General features: G+C 45.4%; 1 protein-coding gene across 2 annotated transcripts in view; it reads right to left on the bottom strand.

Annotated features, from left to right (window-relative positions):
* Positions 1-26,095, bottom strand: part of FAM171A1 (family with sequence similarity 171 member A1) — a 125,796-nt gene that overhangs the window by 84,176 nt on the left and 15,525 nt on the right. Inside the window, exon 2 of one of the 2 annotated variants that reach the window (XM_059184055.1) lies at positions 19,871-19,975. The exons of the other annotated variant lie outside the window; for it this stretch is intronic. The gene's annotated coding sequence lies outside the window, so the exon portion shown is untranslated. The remainder of the gene's footprint in view (positions 1-19,870; positions 19,976-26,095) is intronic. 2 annotated transcript variants of the gene reach the window in all.

The following is a 26,095-nucleotide window of genomic DNA, read 5'->3' as shown; positions in this document are numbered from 1 at the left end:
GCTTCTTCCTCTCCCACTCCCCCTGCTTGTGTTCCCTCTCTCGCTGTGTCTCTATGTCAAATAAATAAATAAAATCTTAAACAATGAATAAATAAATAAAAGGAAGGAAGGAAGGAAGGCAGGCAGGCGGCCAGAATGGTTGCTACTCTAGCTACAAGCTGTGTGCAAGTTATCTAATCTCTCTTTGTCTTGCTTTCTCCATCTGCAAAATGGGGACAGTGAGAGTATCTAAAACAGTGTACTCTGTTTGTGAATTACACGGTGTGGTAAGAGCAGAGCACGGAGATCCTTGCCTGGCACGCGGCTAGTCTTCCATACATGTGGCTGGTTTTCTGCCATCATCATCCTAACGAATGGCTGAGCTTCTTTCTCTGGGACCGAATTTCTCTGCCGCAGAGGGTGCCTGGGACAGAGCCCTGGAAAAACCACACTTTGGTGCCACATTATCCCGTTATTCTAATAGACTCAGCACATCTGTAAATACAGATTTATTCACAAAGGTCTCAGGAAACACTCCATTCAACAGAAAGCATTTACTTATGTTTTAACTGATCAGGATTCCTAAAACCTTGATCACACAGGCAACCCATTACTATTTCCCTGAGACTAACTTGGTGTCCTTCTCAGTCCCAAGCTCAGGCCTTACGGAGGTCTGATATCCTTTTTATTGGGACAGTTAGGGGCTGGAGGGGGCTGAGGTTTAGTGTAAGGCAGCAAATTAATATAAAAAAGATATAAAGAAGCATAAAGAAAAAAACGCACACATACAACTCCATCTCCCAGAGGCTACTAAATCTGACGTTTTGGCATACTTCCTCTCAGGGTTTTTTTTTTTTTTCTTTTTACTTTTTTCTTTTTTTTTTTCTCAAAGATTCTATTTATTTACTTGACAGAGATCACAAGCAGGCAGAGGCAGGCAGAGAGAGAGGAGGAAGCAGGCCCCCCCCGCGGAGCAGAGAGCCCGATGTGGGGTTTGATCCCAGGACCCTGGGATCATGACCCCAGCCGAAGGCAGAGGCTCCAACCCACTGAGTCACCCAGGTGCCCACTTCCTCTCAGGTTTTTATTTTGGTTTGGATCTTTTGCCGTATTTCCTTCCATAGCAAGAAAGTTATAGTAAGTGAATATTTTTACATTTTTGACTTAAATTTAGCATATATTTTCCCCTTGCCCCTAAAAACTTATGTTAAAGATTACATATCATTCCATTAAGTGAGTATGTCATATAATTTTCCTGTATTCTGGAGTTGTAGGTTGCTTCCAGTTTTTCACGATGAACAATGCTCTGAGAACTCTTGTGCATAACACACCTGTTCTGAATAACAGCATTCCTTGGCTTATTGAGAAGCTGTATGTTCTGTTTAGACAATCTGGGCTACCTCTGGAACACAGGTATCATCCCAGAGGGTGGCTTCCTTCCTCACTGTCCATGTGCCAGAAGGACACAGTTAGGTCCTTCCAAATTATAGAGTTCCTTCATGTTAAGCCAAGGGCTTCTTGTGGCCTTGTTCTTACAACGAGAGCATCTTTCTCAGTGACCCACTGCCTTTGGCTCTTTTAATTCTAAGAGGCCATCCAAGCTTTTAGGACCACTCTTCTAGATGCTGACTTAGTGACTAAGGCAGGAGGGACAACTCTACCCAAAGGGGGCCTTTTTACCTCTTCAGACACCATCACTTTCTTTTGCAATCCTCAACAAGGATGAAGGTTTAAGCAGAATCTCAGAAACAGCTACATCTGTCTGACACCACTTTTTCCCTGACTGGCAACAATGGCATATTTTGATGCTACGCTGTGTTGGCGTAACTGTGTCAAAATGGGCACTCAACATTCACTTCTGGTGGAAACATGAATTAGCATAACCCCTCCGAGGGCAGTTTGGTAATACCCATCAAAGTCACAAGTGCATCTATGTTCTGACAAGCGATTCCACTTTTAGGGATTTATTCCACAGACAGACTCCTGTATTCTCTGACACAATGGAAAAGAAAAGACAAGCTGCCCACCTGGGTCCTAAAGCAGGTCTGGGTGACACAAGGATTAAACGTCCAACCAACACCTGAAATCCTTGGTGTCTAACTGGAGTGTTGTCTACACAGATACTTTCTGGCAGAGCTGATGAAGAATTCGAAGGTGTCGACCGTTATGTAAGGCTGAAAAGCAGTTCCTGAAGGTTCAAGGAAGAGGGAGAGAGGACAGTGATGCCAGACAAAGTGAGGTGTGTGGAGAAAGAAAGGCACGTGTGACGTGGGAGGCCTGACAGGCAGTGCCAGGAAGGCCGGAACAGAGGCCGTGGGGACCGTCTGGAGACAGAAAAACCGCACGGAAGGGAAAACCGCACGGCCAGAGAGGTGGGGTAGTGGTCCGCGATAGGGATCCCAATGCTTTTGATGAGGTCTGGATTTACCCTGCAAAACCCTGGTCTCTAAAGTGAAGCATGAAAACCATTTACATATGTTTCAATCTAAAAAAAAAAAAAAAACCAAAAACCAAAAAACCAAAAAAAACAAACCTTGATTGTATTAATAGTTAATACAGATACATAGGACATAATTTATAAATATTCATAGATATTACATATATTCAGGGCACAGGCTCCATTTTATTGCTAGAGGTATACAATCAAAGAAGTATAGAAACAGATGATGTCAGTGATGGACAACGGAACCTTCTCGGCAAGGAGTGACATGGCCACAGTGGTTGGTAGGCAGGGTGCCAGGAGCTCCACCTCCTGAATGCCCAGAGCAAATGAATCTGGAAGGGGAAAGGGATCAGAAGGAGCTGAGGTCCAGCTCAGTCCTCCTGGGAGGACAGCAGCTACTCTAAGATCAGTGACCAGATCCCACGGCCACACAGAGAAGGGTCATGAAACTGCTGCCGATCTATATGGGTAGTAGGACAAAACAGAAATAAGGCAATTAACTTCAGTGTCTTGCAGAGACATCTGTTCACCTGCTTCCAGTATAGTCCGTGGCACCAAGATGCTCCCCTTTAGACCTAGAGGGTGGGGATCTCTGGCCAAATCCCCTAGTAAGTGCTAAAACTGGTTCCTCTTAGAGGCTTCGGGATATCAACTGGTTCGTTCTGTTTAGGAGTTTTCAGGCATGGAACAGTGTGCTTAATTTTATTTCCTTCAGACCCTTAAAGGGGGCTTAATATTTTAATTGTCTTTCCATCCCCTTATGACTTTCCAGAAGGCTCTCAGGGGTTCAAGAGGGGTAAAAGGCTTCAGAGGAGACAAAAGGGAAAGCGGCACAGAAAGAACCACAAAGTCATCAGTGGGACATCCACTCCTACCCCCACTCTGGCATCAAACAGACCATCAAGGTGTTCAGAGCACACCCAGGGAGGCTGATATGTGGTAACATGTCTGGAGGGATATAGCAAGACTCAGGAGGACAGTGAAGAGACTGCCGGAAGTGGAGCACACGTGCCCATATCTAGAAACAAGCCTGTGGATGGCATGTACATGGAGCTGAGTCCCAGAATGTTCACCATAAAAGAACAATACACATTCCCCCCATTAAAAACTAAGACATGGTCAGGGATTTTGGACACGTATGTATGAGGAAGACTGTTTCTTAAAAAGTAGAGTGGGAGTAGGGAAACCAACAAACACAAAAACAATTTTTAATCCTTTTGTGGCCACCATATGAAAGGATTTCCTTACATTCTCCAGTTTGCTACATGGGAAAGGTAATGCAGATAACACATACTCTTCCAAATATTCAAAATGCTATACTAATTGTTTTCAGTAAACAATAAAGGAGCTTATACAATTTTCCCTTAAGACAGTTTCTACTTAGAAAAATGAGGGTGATCTGGAACTCCGGCAGAACCCCGGCTGTGATTTAATGAAAATGAACACATACCTGTGTCCAGGCATCTTAAGGAACGAACTCTTCTTTTCAGGTGGGCTGTCTGTCCTCTTACGCTCCTAAAAGGACCCTTCTCAGAACCACTTCTTGCCAACACTGAACCATGAGGAAGCCACAGTTTCAGCCTCCAGTCTTTAGAAGCCATACTACTAGGTTTGTTTTGCCTTTTTTCCCACTGAAACTGTAACCCAGTCGCACAGTCAATAGCTGTATAAATTCTGTACAACTTTCATTTTAAGTCTTTCTTTTGGAAAAGATTAAACCACAAAGGAAAACCCAAACACAAACGTGCCGCATTTTTTTCTAAGTTGAAAATTTTGATATATTCAAATACCGGCACTCCGGGTCAGAAACCAAAACCCTTTAATGAAAACTGAGAGAGAGAGAGAGAGAGAGAGAGAGAGAGAGAAACAAAAACATGATGCTTCAAAATCGTAACTGTTTCCACCTCAAGTCAAAAAGAAAGACAATGTTGACTGTATTTTGTATCATTACAAGCTCATAAAACTATAAGTCAGCCACACCATAGTATGAAATGTTTAGAATAGAAAAAGACTAGGTAGTTGTTTCCAGCTCCATAGTTGTGCAAGGAATATATACAGCCCTGATTTTTATCTTACAGTATTTATCGTATCATTGGGAAACAAATAATAGATATTGTTGTTGACCATAAGCCAAGACAGCTATCTAAGATTATGAGCCACAGCGCAAAATTCTGCAGGATATAAAACTCCAGTGTTTGTAACTCCTTTCACACGAATGCTATTTTTCTTTATGCTCCAGTGGTAACCTCAGGCCCAATACAAGCATGGGTTGTTAGATCTTTTAAAAACCTTCACAGAGATTAGAAGGCTGCAGAAAAATACCACTGGGGGTTAAAAAGAGCTTTCTGAAATTGTTCTAAATGGACAAATAATGCTTTGCTTTCTTTGACAGCTGTTCAATAACTGAATACATCTGGAAAGAGTCAGCTGCCAAGAGATTTCTATTTGGTTCGCTACCAGGTTTTCTTTTCCAGAATGCTTTCCAACACTCAAACCAGTTTTATTTCTCTTAAGTGCATTTAAAAAAGATCATTCTTATTTTAATTTCTTCCATCACGTTCCACCCACGTTAGAGAACATGAACTGTGGGTTTACACGAGATGGCGTCAACTTTAAGGCTATTCCACGCATCTGAACTTTTGCTGGGCACAGGTAGAGATGTGGCTGATTATCTTTAAGTCACATCCAAGAGGATACAGTACTCCTTCAAATGCACTGATCCTTGGCTGACACAACTAGTCGCAAATACCCAAACTGTTTAATAGTAACTATTAATGTTTCAAAGAAAAGCATGAGGATGGCCTACCTCTTTCAGGAGTTGCAAGACAGCTGTCCACTAAGCAGACTCCCGGAGTGGGGGCTTGTTCTGGGAAATATGTCTCAAGTGTCTGGGTCTGGTTTTTAGCCCTGGTGGAGAAACCAGGGTGACAGAGACTGATGTATGAAAACAAACCCCCGAAGTCTTAATTTGCAATGAAAAAGACACTTCTCTATAAGTGTCTTTTTTCATTGCAAATGAATATAAGATGGTAATACCCTCATTGGATAACTGATACCTTCTCTCCCCTGACAACTAGGACAATCCAAGAAACCAATTTATAGTAAAAACATTTTATTTGGTGGGCCACAGAGAATTGCAAAAATGAGAGTGAACTGTGGGGTTCAAATGTGTAACAGCATCGGGCTAAAATAACCCAATCCATATACCTCCACAGCCAAAGCAGTCTTGTGAGTGGGACAGTATCTTCCACCCTATGTGTTGCAATTTTACTTAAAATAAGTGGGGAGTAATATAGATGGGAGAAAAGAACATGGTATTAGGAATCCAGTGTGATACAGCACTAGGTCTAGTTTAAAAAAAATCCTTAAACACAGTGCAAATACTTTAAAACCAATAGCCCTCTACTTGCCAGGAAAAGCTTCTACTTTCGGTAGAAATATAAAAATGTATCTTGGTGAAAAAAATTCACATAAAGCATAAACCATTTCAAAGTAGGGCATCAAAAATGGGAGGGCTTTTTTCCCCCCCCCAAAACTGCTATCATGTGACTTTTGGTGAGGATTCTTGACACTCTGAACTAGGTGGCAAGCGAAATGAATGACTGCAAGACAAATCCAAATCCTAATCTCCACCCCAAATGTGCAAGCTTTGAGACGGAAACTGGTAGGCATCACACCAGTCTGATTCTATGAACAGGCGATGGAACGCCTAGGCAAGAACTTGTCACCCGCCCAACTGGGACACCACACTCCCTACTCTTCTCTACGTTACCTACGTAGAGAAGGAGTCCCTGCAAGCAGATACGGGAGACCATCACCGAGCAACCCAGATCCTCCCCAAGTCCTCCAAGGACACATTCTTTAAGAGCTCTTCCCTCATTGGAGGGAACATTCTCTCTATGTTGTAATCATACATATTTTCTTCTGAGAGTGTAACACATTGCTGATATTCCGCATTTTAATCCTATCTCCTGGCAGTCCCCGTCCCTCTCGGCACAGAAGCACTTCTGGTGGCGGGAACCCGGGGCAAGCTGGGGCCTCCTGCACGCCCCATCTATCGCACGCGCCCCGCTGAGATGCACGGTTCACTCTCAGGGGCGGTTTTACTCACATTACACACATCTACCCAAGGAATGGTGGAGAGGTCTCCTAACCACAATCTTAAAATCTCCTTCACCACGAGTGACTATCTGTTCAAACCTTAGATGCAAGGCTGAGGGAAAAGAGCCCCCCCCCCCCCACACACACACAGCACAAAAAAGCCAAACCAGCCCATCAATCTCCTTGCTGTCAGGATAGGAAGCTCAATTTAGTCATGGATTTAATAACACATCGCAGGCCCAGCAACGCAGAGTCACTAAAGGCCTTTACACTTGTAGGCCCTCTCTGAGGGAGAGCGTCTGTGCCAAGGCCTCCTATCTAGCACTTGCTCTCTCAGTCCAAGGACTCGGAACACAATGCAAGAGCAATGGAAGGGCTAAGACTGGAGAAACATTCGCTCCCAGCACACATCGGTCTGATGACCAGTAACCAGCCGGAGGAGCTGAAGTAACGTGCTCTCCTCTCCTCCTTCCCTAATGGCTGGGACAGTCCCATGTCACCTTCTTTGCAAAATCTGTATGCACAAAGCACGGTCTGCAATGTCCAGGTTCATTTTTTTAAAAAAGATTTTATTTATTTATTGTGAGAGACAGAGAGGGCAGCGGGGGGAGGTGGGGACAGGCTCCAGAACACAAGCTGGGGGAGGGGCAGAGGGAAAGGAACAAGCAGGTCCTTGGCTGAGCAGAGAGTCCCATGCGGGGCTCGATCCCAGGATCCCCGGGATCATGACCCAAGCTGAAGGCCGATGCTTAACTGACTAAGCCCCCCAGGCGCCCCTTCCAGCTTCACTTTAATTGGAGAGAGAACTTTAAAAGTTGGCCCTTGGAAAGCAATTGGACGCAGAATCCTTCCAGCATTTAATGACTGCCCCCTTCCAGTCCTAGGGTTGTTAGGGCATCCACCCCTTTCTCTCTTCAGTGGCCGGCCTTCACCGAATCTTCTCCAAACTTTAATTTAGTGTCCCAAAGGGATGACTCTCTCTCTGTACTTACAGGATTTATGGAATACTGAATTCAGATCGTCTTATGACAAACAAGACGTGGCGATGTCCGTTTGTGAACAAAGCCTCCACACGAGCCCTCGGCACCCCGGGCAGCGCCGTGCGGCTGTCTCGGGCACCTGCGGGCCAAGCACCAGCTACCACGGCCACCAACCCCAAGCTTTGTACGTGGGCACCGGTGAACCTGCAAGCTTGTACTACTCATCCCCCCTCGCTCTACCAGGAGGTAAGTGGACGGACTGCTTCGTAAGATAAAATACCCCTTCCCAGGGATCTTACCAGATCACTCGCTGCTCCAGACACTTCCACAGGGACAGCAGTTAATTGGTCTTGTGCATCTACACTGCTTCCTTTGGCCCACAGACCTGGCCAGTCTCATTCCCGTCCCTCCATCTCCTCTTCGAATTCTCTGACTATCCCTGGTATGGCTGTGTCTTCGCTCTAGCCCTCTCCCTGGCCTTTCTTCTCAGCTCTGTCGACCCAAACCCCACCACCTGTTCAGGCCTGGCCACTTCATCTTCTCTGCTCCCTTTCCAGACCCTTCTGCCCCTGACAGCGTGTGCATCAGACACTTCTGGGTCAAGTTTCTACCCAGTTTCCTCCATTAGTTGTGGATCATGAGACAGATGTATTAACGTGCTGTGCCTCTAACTTTCCTCCATGTTCTGCTGGAACTCGGGGTTTCCAAAAGCTTGCTGTGTTCTGTGGTAGCAGAACTGAGTTTTAAGACTGGCTCACCCCGAGAACACATACCCCACTTCTTTTCGTCTCCAAATTACATGCTCATCTTCCCTCCTGGCAGGGCTGGGCTCCCACCTCCGGTGGGATCACGGGGGTGGATGCAGAGTATGAACACTGGAGGTGAAGGCTGTTTTTAGTCTGACCCAGGTGAAGATGAGTCATCAACAGCACAGAGACATCTCCCTGACAACCCCATGCCTCTATCTTCTCGTATTCAGTTTCAAATAATTATGACTGCAGACTCCTGCTTGTAAACTCCATTTCTGTCTTCAACCTCATCCAGATGAAGCTTATCTACATCAAATCCCTCTTGTAAATACTCTGAGGACGCCCAGGATTAGGAAATGTATGACGAACTGTTCAGTAAAAGATTCATTTTCCACTCTCGCTAATTATCCTCTGCTTTATCTGTTCGGGAAGTTTGGATTCTTCTATTTTATGTTCTATTAATAACTTGGACAAGTCAACTGGACTCAACATATCCTCTCCCTGCCTCCCCCATAACCCGCTAATTTCATGCACAGTTGGGTTTGTTGAAGCAGGCTCAGTGAGTAATTAAAAGTAAGTCCCAAACGGCTGCCTCTGGTGGGAGTGACAGCTTCCTACTATTCCGGGGTTTTTTGGTCAGGAGGACACGGCCACACGCAGTGGTTTTTCACCACTAACATGTGGCAACAGTATATTTGAAATGATTAACCACCTCTCTCTTCCCTCAAGTACCCATCAAAATCAATATAAGCTCTCAATTTCAGATAAGACAGTCCCTCAAAACTAAAAATTAACTAAGATCTAATCACTAGGAAGTGGTATAGAACGGTGTGGCCCAAAATTCTGGAACCAGAATTCTTGAGTTCAAACCCCAGCTGTGCTCCTTGCTAGCTGAGTTCCCTGGGGACCACAGAAGTCACAGGGTGTTAGGGGAAGAGCCAGTCACGGCACACACAAAGCTCAGAACAGTGCCTGCCAGGTGCTTAGTGCTCACCGGCTCTTAGCTCCGGGTGTTATTTCAATGAGGACAGCAAAGATGACCGAATTGGCCATCCTCTCTGTAGCAGGAAGGAAACTAGCCTCAGGGGAGTCTGGGCAGGGACAGGACTATGGACCCATTGCTTCAATCCACCAGTACTTTGGTACCCTTTAAGAAAAAAAAATTATTAAAAATTATTTTTAAATTATTGGTTTTTCATTGGAAATTGGGCTCTTCTGAACAGGAAGAGGCAGGTACCCTGAAGTTAAACCATCTAAACACAGGATACCCCTAAGAACTGCTGGAGCAGACTTGGCTCTTTCCGCACCCCAGCCCCCTCCTGGAACAGGCTTCGTCTAAGCTGGGGGCTGCTAGTGCGGCGGCAGGACAGGAGTCTGGCTGCTTCTGCCTGGTTGAGGTCATATCCTCCTTCATCGGTTTCCTTGACTTCCTCACTGATTTCTGCTCCGATCCCTACCTAACCCCGGGGATTTGGCAAGCCAGCATTCAAACGGCTCAGACCCTGGCAAGCATCTCCACCCCAGGTTCCAGCATCTAGCAAAGCAGGTATCCCCAGGGCACCAGCAGGCTTGGCTTCAGACTATCAGGGCGGAGATCAGAAACTACAGGTCAGTCACTGAGCTGCTCCCTGGGACAGATGCATCATCTCAGAAAATCTTAACAACCGTGTAAGGAAGGCACATTTCACAGAGAGTCTGTGGCTTGGAGGTTCAGTCACTCACCTTCAGTCACAACACAAGTGAGGAGCCCTGGCCAAACCCCTGTGGCAGGGAGTGCCTGTGACCGGGAGGCTCTGCGAGAGGCACAGGAGACAGGAGGCCTGTAAGCGCTGCGACTTGGGAAGGAAGACTGAGAATCCGGATGCGGAGGACAGAGCAATGTGAAAACCAAGTGCCATGTACTGTTTTAACAGAGACTCATTTGTGAGTTTAAGATGGGTTACTAACGGAACGAAGAGTTCACAAACAGGAATCCTGACCAACCATCCAGAATGAGCAGGAAGGCCTCGGTTGACTGGGAGTCTCCATTATCCCGTGGAGATTCCATCTAGCTCCAGCGGTGATATCCATGATCCGGATTACGGCAGCTGGCACAGCCCATTCCCTTGACCCCCCTGCTCTCTGTCCTGGGCACAGGACCTGAGCAGACCCGGCGGGAACGCTTGACAGATCTTCACCTGCAGATGCTGAGAACCGTGGTACCTATGGTACTATGGCCCCCAGAAGCCACTTTTAGGATCACAAGGGGAGACTCTCAGAATAAGGCTAACACCATGGAAAGCTAAGCAGATGGAGAAAAGAAACGAGGCCATTCAGTGGCCCTGCTAAGCCAGATCAGTATTTGTCGGCCCAAGCACTGTGCCTCTTTGCTTTTTAGGTTCATAAACCAAACTTTATGAAACTCCCAGGCTTTTGAGTTGCACTGTTTCTTTCTACTTGCAACCTAGAGAGCCCTGGGTGCAGGAGGCATTTAAGAAAACCATTTTCTTTATTGCATGGAACAGCACTACAAATGGATGAACACTGTCTACAGGCATAATTTGCTTTGTAAATATTTCCACTGCCTAGACGACTGATACAAACAATATGTTTCAGCCTATTCTAGACTGAGTTATTTTACTCTAGAGTCTCTGGTATTTTTACAGTGATCCAAGGCCATTTCTTTGGGAGCCATGGAATGGGCAAATGGAAATGAAAGACAAAAGGTAGAAGAGCTTCTGTATAACAGTGCAGGGGAGAGAGCTGACAGATAATCAGATTCCACAGATGAGCACAGAAACTTCTTTCTGTCATTATTAATAAGATCACCCTAATAATAAGACAAAAGCAGTACACCAGTCAAAAGCTTTTCAGTTAAATCCTTCTGGCACAAATGTAAATGCCACCCACAGGCAGTCTTTTATTAACCTTCTCCACCATCGCCCATTGGGAAGTGCTCATCAGGAAGAAGTCTCTGTAGCATGCTTCCTCACACATGACCTCACAGGAACGTCACCACGATCCTCGGGGCCCCGGGGGTGTGATCAGCTCTGCTCTGCAAGTGAAGGAACTGAGGTCTGCGGAAGTTGAGTGCTTGCCTCAAGTTCATAGGAATATATATTCGGAGGAGCCAGGAGATGGAAGATGTAGGTTTTCTAACTCACATCCAAAGGACCCTCCTACCGTATTTATAGCCCTGTCTCTCCCAGTTTTAGAAGTATCTTCTGCCGATGGAAGAGATTGGACAGACACCAAAGGAAACATCTTCATACATTGTGTATGAGAAAAAGATTAAGAAACAAACAATCTACAAATGGAACGGCCAACATCTACATATTAAAATTAGCTCTAGAAACACATTCTTTCAGCCACCTCTTAGCCACCTCAGGCAAGGCTTGGGTTGGAAATTGCCTGGACCACCCCACACTCAAAACTCAAATACATGCTCCTATATGCTGATAACAGCACTGGTTTGATATTTAAAAAACAAAACAAAACAAAACACAATGGTTTAAGAACTCAAGTATAATTATCTAGAAAAGCTAAAAACTTGTACTAGCATTTGAAGGCATTTGTATTTTAAGCTCAAGTTTTTAGAGACATAACCAAGCATCAATTTGGTGTCTTCCTTTCTAGGACATGAGAAACAATATTTAGTTTACTTGGGATTTCCTCAGTTTCAGTGATGCCCAATGGTTCCCTTTTATTCTTTTTAAGCCAGAGAGCTTTTATCCTTCTCAAGGCTGGCTGGATTCCAGGAGAATTGGGGCTACATTCTCCCACAGAAGGACAGATTCTGATATGGGGGCTGCTTGCACAGCACAGTTTTAATATGATGCATACGTAAATGGTTTCCCAATCTTATTGCTGGGAAGTGATGATTCAAACATAAAGTCTTCATACGCAACTCACCAACCTGAAATAACTAGTGCCATTAACAAACTCATAAATGTAGCCCTTTTAACACAAATCAAGTCCCAGGGACTCACAGCCCAGGCTTGCGGAAGGTCCTGAGCATTCCAGGACCCTTATCCTCTGTGATTTGACTCATCCGTCCCCTTCTCCTGGTCCTCTTAACAAGTCTCTTCAAAGTTCTTCTGAGGAACAGGTCAGTTGGGAGCAATGCAATTCAGCTAATTTGTCTGGGTCTGGGTTCGGGTCTGGGTCTAGGTGGGGAGAACAGGTTGGAATTACTTTGCAAACTTGCAGTATTTATGGTAAGAAAAAGGGACCGGAATCTATGAAGGGATGTTCCAAGCAAGACGATCAATGCCCCTCCCACCCCACCCCTGCTCCACATCCCCAGTGCAGAGTGGAGCACAGAGCTCAAGCACACAGAACAGCTTTCACTGAACCGTCACCCACACCATGAGATGAACTGCCTGTCACCAACCAACACCACTTCCTGAAGCCCCAGCCGCTCCCTTACAGCTCCTAACCCTAGCTCCTGGGGGATCCTGGGGGATGTCTGTCTATTCTTCGCATCACATTCCTTCCGCAGCTCCCCACTCCTGGGGTCTAGGGTTGGGGGCCACTCTTGTGTTTAAAACTCTCTCCCCCCCACCCCAAAGAAAAATAAAAATAAAAAATAAAACTCTCTCCCTTGCCCACCCCATCTGCCCCATAGAGCTTCTCAGCCTCCTGGTCACTGTCTTCCTGCCCGTCCATCTCAACGCTCAAGGTCTCAGCATCAGCCTTCCTACCAGAATCACTAGCCTGGTTTTCCCATCTGCCTCCTGAATATCCATGGCCCCTTCTCCCAGGGAGTTCCTCCTCCCAGACCTACAGCTCCTGACTTTCCTGTGTTCCTGATCCTAAACACAGCAATACAAATGAACTCACCCAGATGTTACAGTTCTGTTATGCTGGCTTCAATAAGACTTAGGTTTCTCTTGGGACGCCTGGGTGGCTCAGTTGGTTAAGCAGCTGCCTTCGGCTCAGGTCATGATCCTTGCGTCCTGGGATCGAGTCCTGCATCGGGCACCTTGCTCAGCGGGGAGCCTGCTTCTCTCTCTGCCTCTGCCTGCCATTCTTTCTGCCTATGCTCGCTCTGCCCCCGCCCTCTGATAAATAAATAAAATCTTTAAAAAAAAAAAAAAAAAAGACTTAGGTTTCTCTTTACAGACCCTTTTGAGGAGTGGTTTAACGGCAATAAGGTTTTTCTACAGCCCCTCCCCCTGCCTTTTTTTTTTTTTTAATATTTTATTTATTTATTTGACAGAGATCACAAGTAGGCAGAGAGGCAGGCAGAGAGAGAGGGAGGAGGAAGCAGGCTCCTCACTGAGCAGAGAGCCCGATGTGGGGCTCAATCCCAGGACCCTGAGATCATGACCTGAGCCGAAGGCAGAGGCTTTAACCCACTGAGCCACCCAGGTGCCCCTCCCCTCCCCCCTTTTAATGAGACAAGAGCTCTAGAAAAATGGAAAATATCCTCTGATTTTAGAATTTGGTTCTGCAATCCAATAGGAGTCAGGATCATCTCCCTGGATGCCACTTACTGGCCGGCAAATCCTCCCAGGATCAACACTGCTCTGAGAATCCGGAGATCAGAGATGGCATTTCTTAGACCTTAAATAACTGATTTACAAAAACTTCAGTGAATGAAACATTTGGTGGTAAGCTAATACAGCTATTAACCTTTTGTTTATAATCTGCCGGAACAGTTCGCTAAGATTAACAAAAATGCAACAATGCCTTTATAGACTGTTCAACACACACACACACACACACACACACACACACACATATGCACATGCATGTCTGAATATTATTCAGCCATGAAAAAGAACGAAATCTTGCCATACATGGATGGATTTTGAGGGAATTATGCTAAATGAAGTCAGTCAGACAGAGAAAGACAAATACCATACGATCTCTTGTATGTGGAATCTAAACAAACAAACAAACAAAACCCAAACAAAAACAAGCTCATTTATACTGAGACTGGTAGTGGCTAGAGGCAGCAGAGGTGAGATAGAGAAATGGGTGAAGGGGTTCTAAAGGTGAAAAGAAAAAAAAATTTAAAGAATAGAAGAATAAACTTATATGAAAAAATGCTGCTGTAAGAAATCTATTTGCTTAATGGAGAGGTTTTTTGTTGCTAAAAAGTAAATAAAAAATCACCGTCCCAAAGTAGTCATCAGGATGTTCAAACAGAAGATAAACAAAACATGGGCCAAAGCAGATTATTAAATTTTAACAGCAATTAAACATTTATAAGATGTGTACTTCTATATGGCAATAATGTTGAGATTTGAAAAATAAAATGCTAAACTTGTTTGATTCATAGTCTCAATGCGAACAACTCTATCTTTGTTTCCATCAGGGTGGAGTAAAAGTATGTATATAGAGATATATTGCTCCCTCCCCAATATAGATTAAAAAGTCAAGGAGAAAGTAGGAATTAATTCCTAAAATTGATAATAAAGGTTAGGTCCATTTTTATCTTCTACTAGACTCAAGTTTCTGACTTGTTTAAGCTTTTGTTATTTACTTTGACTCATAATACAGAGAAATTCTTTTAATCTTTGCAATTGCTCGTAGTTTCTTACTCAAGAATTGGGAGCTTAATATAGCATCCAGTGTCAGAGGTCCTTCTGTGTGACCACTGTGAAATCCTTAATTTATACCTGAGTCAACAATGCAGAATTCTGAGGAGGAAGTAATAATGAAAAGGATGTTATTCAGAGCATGGTACTCTCAAAAACAGAGCTGGGAGAGAGGGAAGCCTTCGGCCACAAGCCAGGATTCAAGGCCACCATCTGGAGGGCATCTGTCACCCCAGGTTTATGGGGGTCATTGCTATTTTCTCAATGTCTCTCCTTAGGCAAGGCTGGGGTGAGGAAGACCCAGTCAGAGAGACAGACATATACATGCCCACATGAAAATAAAGAAGTAAAAGGAGAACCAAATAGGGCAGTTTTATCAGTAAAATGTATCTGCCTTCCAAATGCAAGAGGGCAAAGCTTCTTTTTTTTTTTTTTTAAGATTTATTTATTTATTTGAGAGAGAGAGAGAGCATGCAAGCAGGGAAAGGGGTAGAGGGAGAGAGAAAGAGAAAGAGAGAGAGAGAATCTCAGTCTCCCCACTGAGCACAGAGCCTGATGCAGGGATCAATCTCACGACCTTGAGTTCACGACCTGAGTCGAAACCAAGAGTCCAGTCCTCGAATGACTGAGCCACCCAGGCACCCCAAGAGCAAAGCTTCTGACCCAGGACTTGTAGATCATCAGTCACCAGCACTGGGGGGGTTGGAGGAGGTGGCTGTGAAGTTTCCAAGACTGCAAGGCCACTTACAGAAACATTTTCTGAGGACTGAAAAAAACTTGTGTTTTGTAATCAGCATAGGCCCATGATGTGGTCGTGTCTAGGCAGAACTGGGGAAATCCTGTGCAGTCCCTGCCATTATTTTCAACTCAGTAGAAGTAAGGTTTTACGTACTGAAATGAGATTGAACGTACACTGTGAGAACACTCAAACAACCATCATGTTTTCCCTGCACAATGATACTGTGTATGCAATGGTTATGGGCGGGGGCAGGGTGGCGGGGACTACAAACTACTTTGACAGGAAACAACAGGCTCTTAATTCAAGGATTTAGGGATCACTGTCCAGCACTAAATGTTCTAAAGATGGTGGAGATTGACTGAACCACATCTACTTTCCCTGTCTGAAGAGATCGTGATGTCTTCCCCAAGAACAAGTTCGAACTGACTGCTCTAAGGATCTGTGCCCAACACCCACAGGCAAGGTGGGAAATTAATGCTGAAAATAAAACCTCCCCCTGACTTTTCTTGAAGAAGATAACACTTTTTAAAATATTTTACTTATTTAAGAGAAAGAGAGCATGACATGGGGGAAGGGGAAAAGGGAGAAAGAGAAACCAACTTCATGCTGAGTGAGGAACCTGATGCGGGGCTCGATCCCAGGACCCTGGGATCATGAACCAAGCCAAAGGCAAATGCTTAATGGACTGAGCCACCCAGGCACCCCATGGAGATAACATCTAGGTACCCTAAGAGCTGAAATCCTGGGGTTCTCAAGTCGGCACTGAGCAGTCTGAGGACTGGCGCTCCAGATGGGTGGCCAAGTTGCTCTGCGCAGGTCTGAGTCTGGTGCCAGGACCACAGCTGGATTTCAAGGTGTTGAAGTTCAGAGACAATCGACCAGCCCGGGGCTCCGCAAGACTCCTTGCAGCCTTTGCTTCTCCAGTTTCACCACATGTGGGTGTGCTGTGGACTCATTTGTGTCGCCCTCCAAGTCTTACATTAAAGCCCTAACCTCCAACATGACTGTACTTTGAGATGGGGATTTTTAAAGGTGATTAAGGTTAAATGAGGTCTTAAGGGTGGGATCCTAGTCCAACAGGATTGGTGGTTTTATGAGAAAAAGAAGGAGGCAGCTACCACAAATGCTTTAGAAACAGCTCCATTTATGATCAGGTTTGCTTATCTTCGAGAAAGGTTCAAAGCAATACCTTGGAGAACAGGCACCCATTCATGGTTACATATGAGAGTTTGGGGGCTGGAGCTGTGTTCAAGTCCTAGCTCTGCTGCTTGGAGTCACGCAATCCCAGGAAAGGGGTTCATCTGGGAACTCTTCCTTTTTGCACATGTAGAGCTGGGATAAGACAGCAGCTTCAGTTTAGATGAATAAGGGTTTACATTTCTCAAAGAACAGGAAATCTGGAGGCAGCAGCTGCTGGCCCAGCTTAGCTGCCCGGTGGTGTTGCCAAAAACTCAGGATCTTTCCAGGGGTGTTTTGTCACTTCCCAGTCCAAAGTGTCAACCCTGCAGCATGGGTCATCACAAGTGTCCAGCAGAAAGAAAGGGAAGGGGTGACAGGGCTTCCTTTCCCCATATACCTGCTACTTATCAGGAAGCAGAAGTGGACTGGGACATGCTGTCAACCCTAGAACTGATGATGAGCCCACCTACTGACTCCTGAGCAAACTGGAGTTCTGTTAGTAAAAAGGGGGCAGTGCAGGCTTCCATTAGTATTTAAAGAGAAAAGTTATATGCAACATGCTTAGCATGGTACATGTTAACTACTAATCAATTATCAATTAAAAAATCAATTTATTTATAAACTAATTACATTTTCATCTTTTACTAGAACCCAAAGTTACCTGATAGACTGTATCACATCTCAGTGAGATTACACGAAGAAGTCTCTTTACAAAAAAAAATTTAGGTCTGCGGGTCACGAAGTCACAGCAGAAATCAGTGGAGGATGAATTCTTAAGGAAGAAATGTCAGCAAATGAGCTTTCACCTGTAGCTTCATACTAGAACCTGAAACTTTCCCGGTACAAACTATGGTTCATATCACCGGATCCTTTTGGCGGCTTCAACTGAACAGAATATCTTTAGTGTTGATACACTGAAGGCCTTTGGAAAAGAGGGAGGTAAAACTCTCTTTCAAGACTGTTAGGGCTCACTTATCATGGTTTTAAATAAACATCAACTTAAAAGACAACACGCAGACATTTGCAGCAGGACTACGATGTCAAGAGCCCAATTAAACATCTTCCCGGAAACGCTCACTCTGGAATTAACACTGAGGTCTGACGCATGAGTGTGAAAGCTTCGAAGCCACGGAAAATAAGAGCTCACCCGGATCTCCGGTGTGCAAACAAGAGATTCTGCGCAGGGGAAAGCAAACAGTTCCGGGGTCTGAAACCCAGTATCTCTCCCCACACCAGCCGAATTTCATCTTGTTCCGATTCAGGCCTGGAAGAGCTGAGGAGGAAAGTCACTACTTTGCAAGATCTTTCCCAACAGGTGTAAGAAGAACTAATACTTGTGCTGTACTGTCGGACTACAGAATGAATGCCAACTAATAAAGGAAAGAATGATTAGGAAGCCCATTAATGATGCTTCTGCTCTGTTCTCAGGGCACACAGTCTGTTTTGATGTCTTCGGCCTTTATTATAGCTGTTAATGCCTGTAAGTAAATACATCCACAACAGAGACCTAAAACGGTATATACATTTTACCTGACATCAAAGTGGAAGAGACTGATGACATCTGTGAGGACCACATTCCGCGAATATTAAGGGTCCCTAAATTCAATCATGGCATATACTTTCTCCCATAAAATGTGCATTTTTAGCTAATAATCATCACCCTCTACGACTGCTTTACTTCCATCTCCAGCACCAACAGTTACCTTCTTCCATGGAGATTATTTTATTTTTTTAAGACACTTCTGATTTTTGGAGTTTCAGACTCTCAATACAGAATATTGCAATACAGAAATATTGCAATACAATTTGCAATACAGAAATATTGCAAATACGGTTCAGCTAGTTCACACATACCTCTTACCCCATTTTCTGATTATTACCATCTTGAATTAGAATGGTACTTTTGTTACAATAAATGAACCAGAGCCTGTACTTTATTCAGATCCCTCAGTTTCCCCTAGTGTCCTTCTCCTGATCCAGGCTTGCATCCAGGCAGCCCATGACATGTAGTGGTCAGGTCTCCTCAGGCTCCTCTTGGCCGTGACTTCCCTAATTCTTGATGACCTGGACAGTTTTGAGGCTACCAGTAGGTATTCTGCAAAATGTCCCTCAATCTGGGTTTATCAGATGTTTTTCTCATGGTTAGACTGGGGTTAAGGGTTGGGGAGGAAGACCCCGGAAGTAGAATGGTATTCTCACCACTTCGGGGCAAGGAGACTTCCGGTCAACATGGCTTATTGCTACCGACACTGACCTTTATCAGCTGCCTGTTTGTCAAGTTTCTCCACTGTAGAATTTCGCCGCTTTTCCCACACTACCCTCCTTGAAAGTAAGTTCACTATGCACAACACACACTCGGGAGGCTGGAAGTTTTGTTGTCTGCCCTTGACGGCAGAGTATGGACGTCTGTTACCTGGGATTCTTCCGCAGAGCGATTTGTCTCTTCACTCACTCGCTCACTCACTCGCTTGTTCAAACCAGTATGGACTCCGCTACTCGGAGTTCATTTTTAGGACGCGGCGGGAAGGGGTCCTGTTATTTGTGCAAGTGCAAGGGCCAGGGAGGACAGAGACTGCTGACGGGCACATAGGCAAGCTGCTGGCCTCCCTCAGAGCGACAGGACACCCCTCACACACCAGGCTCAGAACCCACGATAGCGAACTTCCTGCCACAAGAACATCACAAACTCCTACGTGTTGCAGAAAGGGGGGCTCAGTCTGCGAATGCCCGAGATCATCACGCTAAACACCCTGCTGCCTGTGTCAGTGCGCACCCGTGCCTTTGTGCTCGAACCCCACCTTCAAGCAAGTGGCAAATCCCACACGCGATGCTCATGAACATGCCAAGTCAGTGTCCAGAGAATAGCGAGGATCTAGAGCTCACTCTACGGCCTCTCGCACAGACTTGTGTGTGTGGTGGTGCATGTAGTGACCAGGACAGTCATCTGAGGATAAAACCTTCCTGCAGGCCTTGACGGTGAGCATAACGGGGTAGTGGGAACGGAGCAGGGAGGGGCACCTGTATGCGAAACACAGCAGGGGACATGAAGGCAGCTGTACAAAGTGCTAAGTGACCCTACAAAGAAGTCATTGGAGGAGATGACAGCTGATAAGATGGAGCCAGAGCATGAGATGGGGAGGGGGTGGGGATATGTCTAACTTGGAACCACTTACCAGCATTTTCAGTGTAACTGAAGTCACCGGAAAGCGGAGGCCAGTGCTTTTACATTTGCAGTCTTGCTTATGCCAGGAGGGGACAAACTCCTCTGTGCAGGACACCTGGGTGCGGTAGTAGAATCAGATTTCTAGGTGCCCCAAAGCCGAAGTTTACAATTTGGGCTAAGACAGAAGTCATCTTACAAGAGGTTCTAATTGAGGTAAGCAGCATGGACTAGAAAAATTTTAAACTATAATATTTTCTAGTACAACCTGGAAAAAGTCCCACATATTCCATTTTTGGTTTCAAAACACCTCTGCTTAGTTCACAGAAAGTCCCTCTTAAGAACTGCTGGTTTGCACACCTGATTTGTGTAAGATGTTATTTTTTCAGCTGACTGAAGCCATTCTCCAACTTACTACAAAACCCAAGTTAGCAGGGGCACCTGGGTGGCTCAGTGGGTTAAAAACTCTGCCTTCGGCTCAGGTCATGATCTTAGGGTCCTGGGATCGAGCCCTGCATTGGGGGCTCTGCTCAGTGCGGAGCCTGCTTCCCGCCCCCCTCCGCCTGCTTCTCTACATACTTGTGATCTCTGTCAAATAAATAAGTAAAATCTTAAACAAACAAACAAAAAAACGCAAGTTAACAAAAACTAAAGAGGCTTCAAAAGATACATTTAAAAAATTTTAAGTTTCCTTAGTTTTTTCAGTTGCTGGTAATAGCCACCATCCTAGTTGTAGCTCTACTGTGCATTAATAAGTCCTGTGTTAAACACATGGAATTACCCGTGAGGTAGATGTGGAAGACTCTGCTCATAGTAAAAAAGAAAAAAAAAAATCAATCTGCCTTCAATGAATAGCAAGAAAGAATCAAAGGGAAAAAAGTGATCCCACGGCCACATGAGAGAAAGACAAAATGTGTGCAATCTGTCAGCTACTCCATGGAGCCGGAGACGGCCTGGGGCCACCTGTACTTCCGGGGATGCCCCTGAGATCCTCAGGCCCAGCACAGAGGCCAAGGGAGCCTTTTGCAAAGGCAAAGAGCCAGACCCCACTGCTCCAAACAGAGGGAGGCCCACGTTAACAGTAACAACAACAATGATGACAACAACAACAGTAATAAAAACAATGGCTAGCTTCTATCCCCGTCGGATAGTCTGCTGTGGTCAAAATGCTGCCCGGACTAAACCCGTGATGTCAGCATCAGAACCACAGGGGTTATTTTCTGGGTTTCTAGGCCCAACCCCAGAGATCCCAATCCCAATTTAATGAGCACCCCAGGACTCACATGGAGGATGTCCTTGAGGACACACTGACGTGGGGTCTAAGCCACAGGCGATCCGCTGACCAAACCAGCCCACTTCTACCTGGGAGCTGCCCCTCAAGACTTGTGGCAACAGGCTAAGTTTGTTAGCATAATTAGGAGGCACCCTGATTGGAGAAGGGTGTAATCGACAGCCTGTCTCCTCCATTTGTTGTGTGACCTTCAGCGAGGACCCCTGCCACAAGCCTGTATTGGTCAGCGCTGGAATGCAATTTACCCGGCTTCACATTCATCACCTTAACCACCCCAGGTTAATGCCCCTCCAATTACAGCAGCAAACTGCACGGAAGTTGATGACAAGTGGAAAATAAGCGTGAATACAGCTCCCATAAAATTTTAACTCCAATCTGAGACACTCCAGTGTGCCAAGTCTGACCCTCTAGTCCCATTTACACATGATTTTTAAAATGTAGTTGGTACACGCATGGGTTTCTGATCATTTGGGCCACGTGGAAGTCTCGCCTTAGAGTCATGCCCAGAATTGAAACCTGCCCTGTGTTTACACCGTAAATGAAGGTTCTGTCACTTATCTCCACGCTGGTCCTCAGAATATTTCCAGACAACACACAATGCTGAAACTCAGCAAGGCTCAACTCTGGCTGATAACAGAATCAAAGAGAGAGCTTTCAGAAAAATTCCCCATAGTCAGGCCGCACCAGACCTCGGACTCAAATCTCTGGGGTGAGTCCTGGTAATGTTCCTGGTTAATTACAGCGTCCACCCAGGGTGGAGCACCCCACCCCCACCCCGAGTGCTTTTGTTGCTTCCAAGACTGTGAGCATCTTGAAGATGGACACGGGTTCTCCCACTCTGCCTTTCAAATGAATATTTAATAATCGCTTAACTGAATATATTTATATATTAGACAACTTCTGCTCCTGGAACAGGCAAGCCACCTCAAGGATGGAAGACTGGGTTGACATTTGTGATCTCACCTTTCCACCCAAACAACATTTTAAGGCCTGGTGCCATGCCTCCAGGTTAAAGGAGGTGTCATGAATGAGGAAGCCTTCTTCCCACTGTTCCTCCTGCTTAATTAGGGTTGAGGAGTGTTCCAGAAGTGAGACTGAGATTTAAGTTGGCAAAGTCTTCAGCCTCACCAAATACTGAGACACTCCTCTGAAAATCACCATGACTGAAACGAGAGCTAAAAATGGTTAATCCTAACAACTGCCTTCTGCCCATGATAAGGGTTGCCAGATTTAGTGAATAAAAATGCAGGATTGTCCAGTTACACTTGAATTTCAGATAATAATTTTTAGTGTAATTATGTCCCGTGCAATATTTGGGTATAATTATACTAAAAAGTTATTGTTTGTCTGAAATGCCTCTTAACTGAGTGTTCTATATTTTATCCGGCAGCTCCATTGGTAATGGCCCCCAAACAAATGGTCTGGCTTTCTTGCTTTGTGTCACTTTGTTTTGGGAGAAAGGGATGATGGGATTACAAGACAGAAACATTTGAAAACCCTGTGTTTGCTCTCCACCAAAATGCTTTGGTAGTCACAGGCATAGGGGCTATCTAGAGTAAGATATAAGCTGAATGTCCCTCTCTCTCAGTGACTTTTCAAAGAACGGAGTTCTTCAGCTCTGAACAAAGGACACAACAGAAGAGAAACTTTTGTTGTTGGCTGCAGCTGAGCAAATTTATCAAACAAAGGCAGCATTCAGCTCCCCCTCTGCACCACACTCACACACCAAAGTTCAACAAACTGCATATAGAAACCAGAAACAGTGATGAAATTTTATCTGGCTAATCTTGTAATTATGAAGTTCTATTTCCTGGTTTTGCTCCTGAGCGAGATGGAGCAAAGACACAGTGAAAAGAGGGGAGAAGAAAGTGAGCGTAACCAGATTTGCTCTTTCAGCAAACAGAGACCAAGGACCAGATGAGGAGAGGCAGTCGTGACCTCAAGGAGAGACAGGCGGGTGACAGGCGTGTCCGCACAGCGGCTCCACGCAGAGTGGCAAGAGTCTTCTGATGTGCCCTCAGCACCTAGAACAGTGCCCAGAGTACTGAAGCATTCCATAAATATTTGTTGAATAAATAGCAACGGTTTGCACACAGACCTGGGGAGGAAGGGGAAACCAGAGACGGCTCCTGAACGGGAGGACGCCTGATGCTCCAAAAGAGGAAAGATGCACCAGTCAGGCCAAAGCACTCCAATGAGCATGCCGGACTCCTCTGAATGGAGACACCCCATAACTAGAACCCAGGTGGTGTGTGGGTGGGGGGAGGGTCCGGGGGTACATCTGATGACAGCTGGAAACTGAGGCCCACTGCAGAGTGGATGCTCTGAGGGGTTCAGGGATGGAACCCTAGTCGCAGCTTTTTCTTAAGGGGAAGCAGGGGAAAGGAGGGACCCAATGGGACTAAGAAAGAGCAGCCCTAGTAGGAGAGAAGCTGGGAGACGCTCCTGCCATGGGAGTGGGGACAGCACATCACGGAGATGTTAGTACTGGTGTCAGAGGAAAGGGGACTGAGCTTGGGCTTTGGCAAAAGGCATTACTGTTGAGTGGTGGGGACGGGGAGGGACCATGGAGGGTTACGGGATGAGTCTGGGGTGAGCAAGTGGAGAGACTGAGTGCAGACGGCCCCTTCCTGGCAGTGCAGTGAAAGAATAAAGAGCTGAGGGGGCTCTGGAGCCTGCAGTGGGGGCAGCGGGGGCCTTCCCAGGTCTGCCCTTATGGTGGGAGAGGTCTCCACATCTGCAGAAGATATACACAGGGGGCCACGGCTGGGGCATGCTGACTACCCGCTCCAGAATGAAAGATGGAATGCCATGTGCCTAGGCTAGGGGTGCCTCTTCTCTACCTCTCCCTCCTACCCCCTCCATGAACCTGATTCCCTGCAGTACAAACACACTGGGTGCGGCTGGGTCTCAGGCTTGCTCCTGAGCACGCTGGCTCTTACCTGGCAAGTGGTGCTGTTTCTGGAGGCAAGGAAATGAACAGTTCAAGAGGAAGGGGGCTCAGGCACTCAACTCAAACTCAACCATTCAAAAACACAAAACAGAAATAAAAACCCCATGATCTGGAAAGACAAGCACTCACACAGACCATCATTTTACCGGCCTCCCCCAAGGCCTTCTGGGACTCTGCAGGCAGCCAAGAATCTCCAGGGAGATAAATTAGAAAAAGGCCACTTAGGAATTCCATTGCCTCAGCAGGCCCTGCACTGCCTTCCCCAGCAGGACGGGCCGGCCAAGGCAGCCTGGGTGGGTGCACCGCCTGTTGCCGCCACGGAGCCTGGCAAAAGCCACATTTCTTTTGAAGACAGCGACTCACAGGTCTAAGTCATGGGATACGCCTTAAAAAAAAAAAAAAAAAAAAAGATAGGGGAAAAAATCAAGGCCTCTACATCCAAATAACAAGAGTCAACTATTATTTATTTAAACAAGCCCAAACAGTAGGCAATAAATGACGTCTTCAAGATGCCATCTGCCCAAAACTAAAAATTATACTAACATAAAACCGATAAAAATGGACAGGCTCTATTTACAGTTTGTAACAGCCGCACTTACTTAAAAAGAAAGTATGAAAAGTACAATATCAAGTACAAACTAGAACCAGGACAGTATTCGTATTTCTGTTGCTTCCCTGAAATAGTTTCTATTGGGTCAAAAACGCATGCAGCATGACTCGAAGTAGCCCACCTTTAACTGGTGACAGGCAGATTACAGATCCCCAAACCAAAAGTCATTAAGAGCTATACAGGGCTATCATGTACATAGAAAGTACATAATAAATGAATATTTTAATTATATGAATGAAGCAACCAAGCGGGAATTCTCACCCCAAAAAAGATGTGCAATCGCTTGCACGTCATTTGGGTTCCACCACAACACTTAAATATACTAAATTACACCTCTCTCTTGAAGCTAGGTTTTTAATAAGATGAGAATAAATCTTCTAGGTAGCTTTCTTAAACTTGAAGTTAAAAATCTAAGGAAGAAGTAGCCAGATTCAATGGGTCTGCCTCTGTCTGTCTTTAAATATTAGGAAAGGGTGTGCACTGAACACTCAGTAGCTCAAGTGTGGTCCAGCGGCCAGCAGCACGGTAAGAGTTCAAGCACCTGAGGGGTCCCGCCAGACCCATTGACCCAGAATCAGCATTTAGCAAGATCAGCATTTGATTCATATCTACTTCAAAGTCTGGGGAGCGGTGGTTAGAAGGGCAAGACTGGCTGGCTTTCCGTATTTTCACCCCAGACCCCCCGAGAATGGGGAGATCAAGCAAGAAACCTCAGAAAGTTATCAAGTATGACTTTCATTAGGTTATATTTCATTTTACAATGTTGTTTGGTTTTATTTAAACTTTGGTCTAAGTAACAGAGCTATTTTTCCTTTTCTTTGTCCATTAGCCTTAATTTTTCAAAGCAGTTTGGAACTTCATGCTACCATCCAGAGCAATGTCAACTTTAGATGATACACAGTAATATGGTAGGAGGAACGGAAACTATTTCTCAAGTTCAATTTTAGATATGATTATGTAATTTTTCCTTTTCTCTCCTCTTTTTTTCTGTGACAATAACAATTGGCTTATAAGCAAACCAGCGTTACACAGCAAGCCAGGATTTCACTTGGAGTGTTACCTAGAAAAATGCTATGTAATCTGGGAGGCAGGGCTGGTGCAGTATAGAGCACAGAACAAGCCCATATGCACATGGTCCAGGCCACACACAGGAGCTTTACAACAGGCCCAAGTACACATTTCCACCTGAAACGGCAGTGCCACAAACTGAAGAGTTAACCACCTCCACTAACCTGTAAACTGGAAGAGTGGGGATCGCTCGTCTATTTTCTATGACCTGACAAATACCCGGATGGGTTTAATAAGGATCTGTGAGTGAGTGAGTGAGTGAGTAAATGAGTAGCACTCAAAGCGTAGCTTCTCCCTACCACACTCTGCCCCTTCC

Source organism: Mustela lutreola, chromosome 8 (genome assembly GCF_030435805.1).
Source record: "Mustela lutreola isolate mMusLut2 chromosome 8, mMusLut2.pri, whole genome shotgun sequence".
NCBI lineage: Eukaryota > Metazoa > Chordata > Mammalia > Carnivora > Mustelidae > Mustela > Mustela lutreola.
This window is presented reverse-complemented; position numbering and strand designations above follow the sequence as displayed.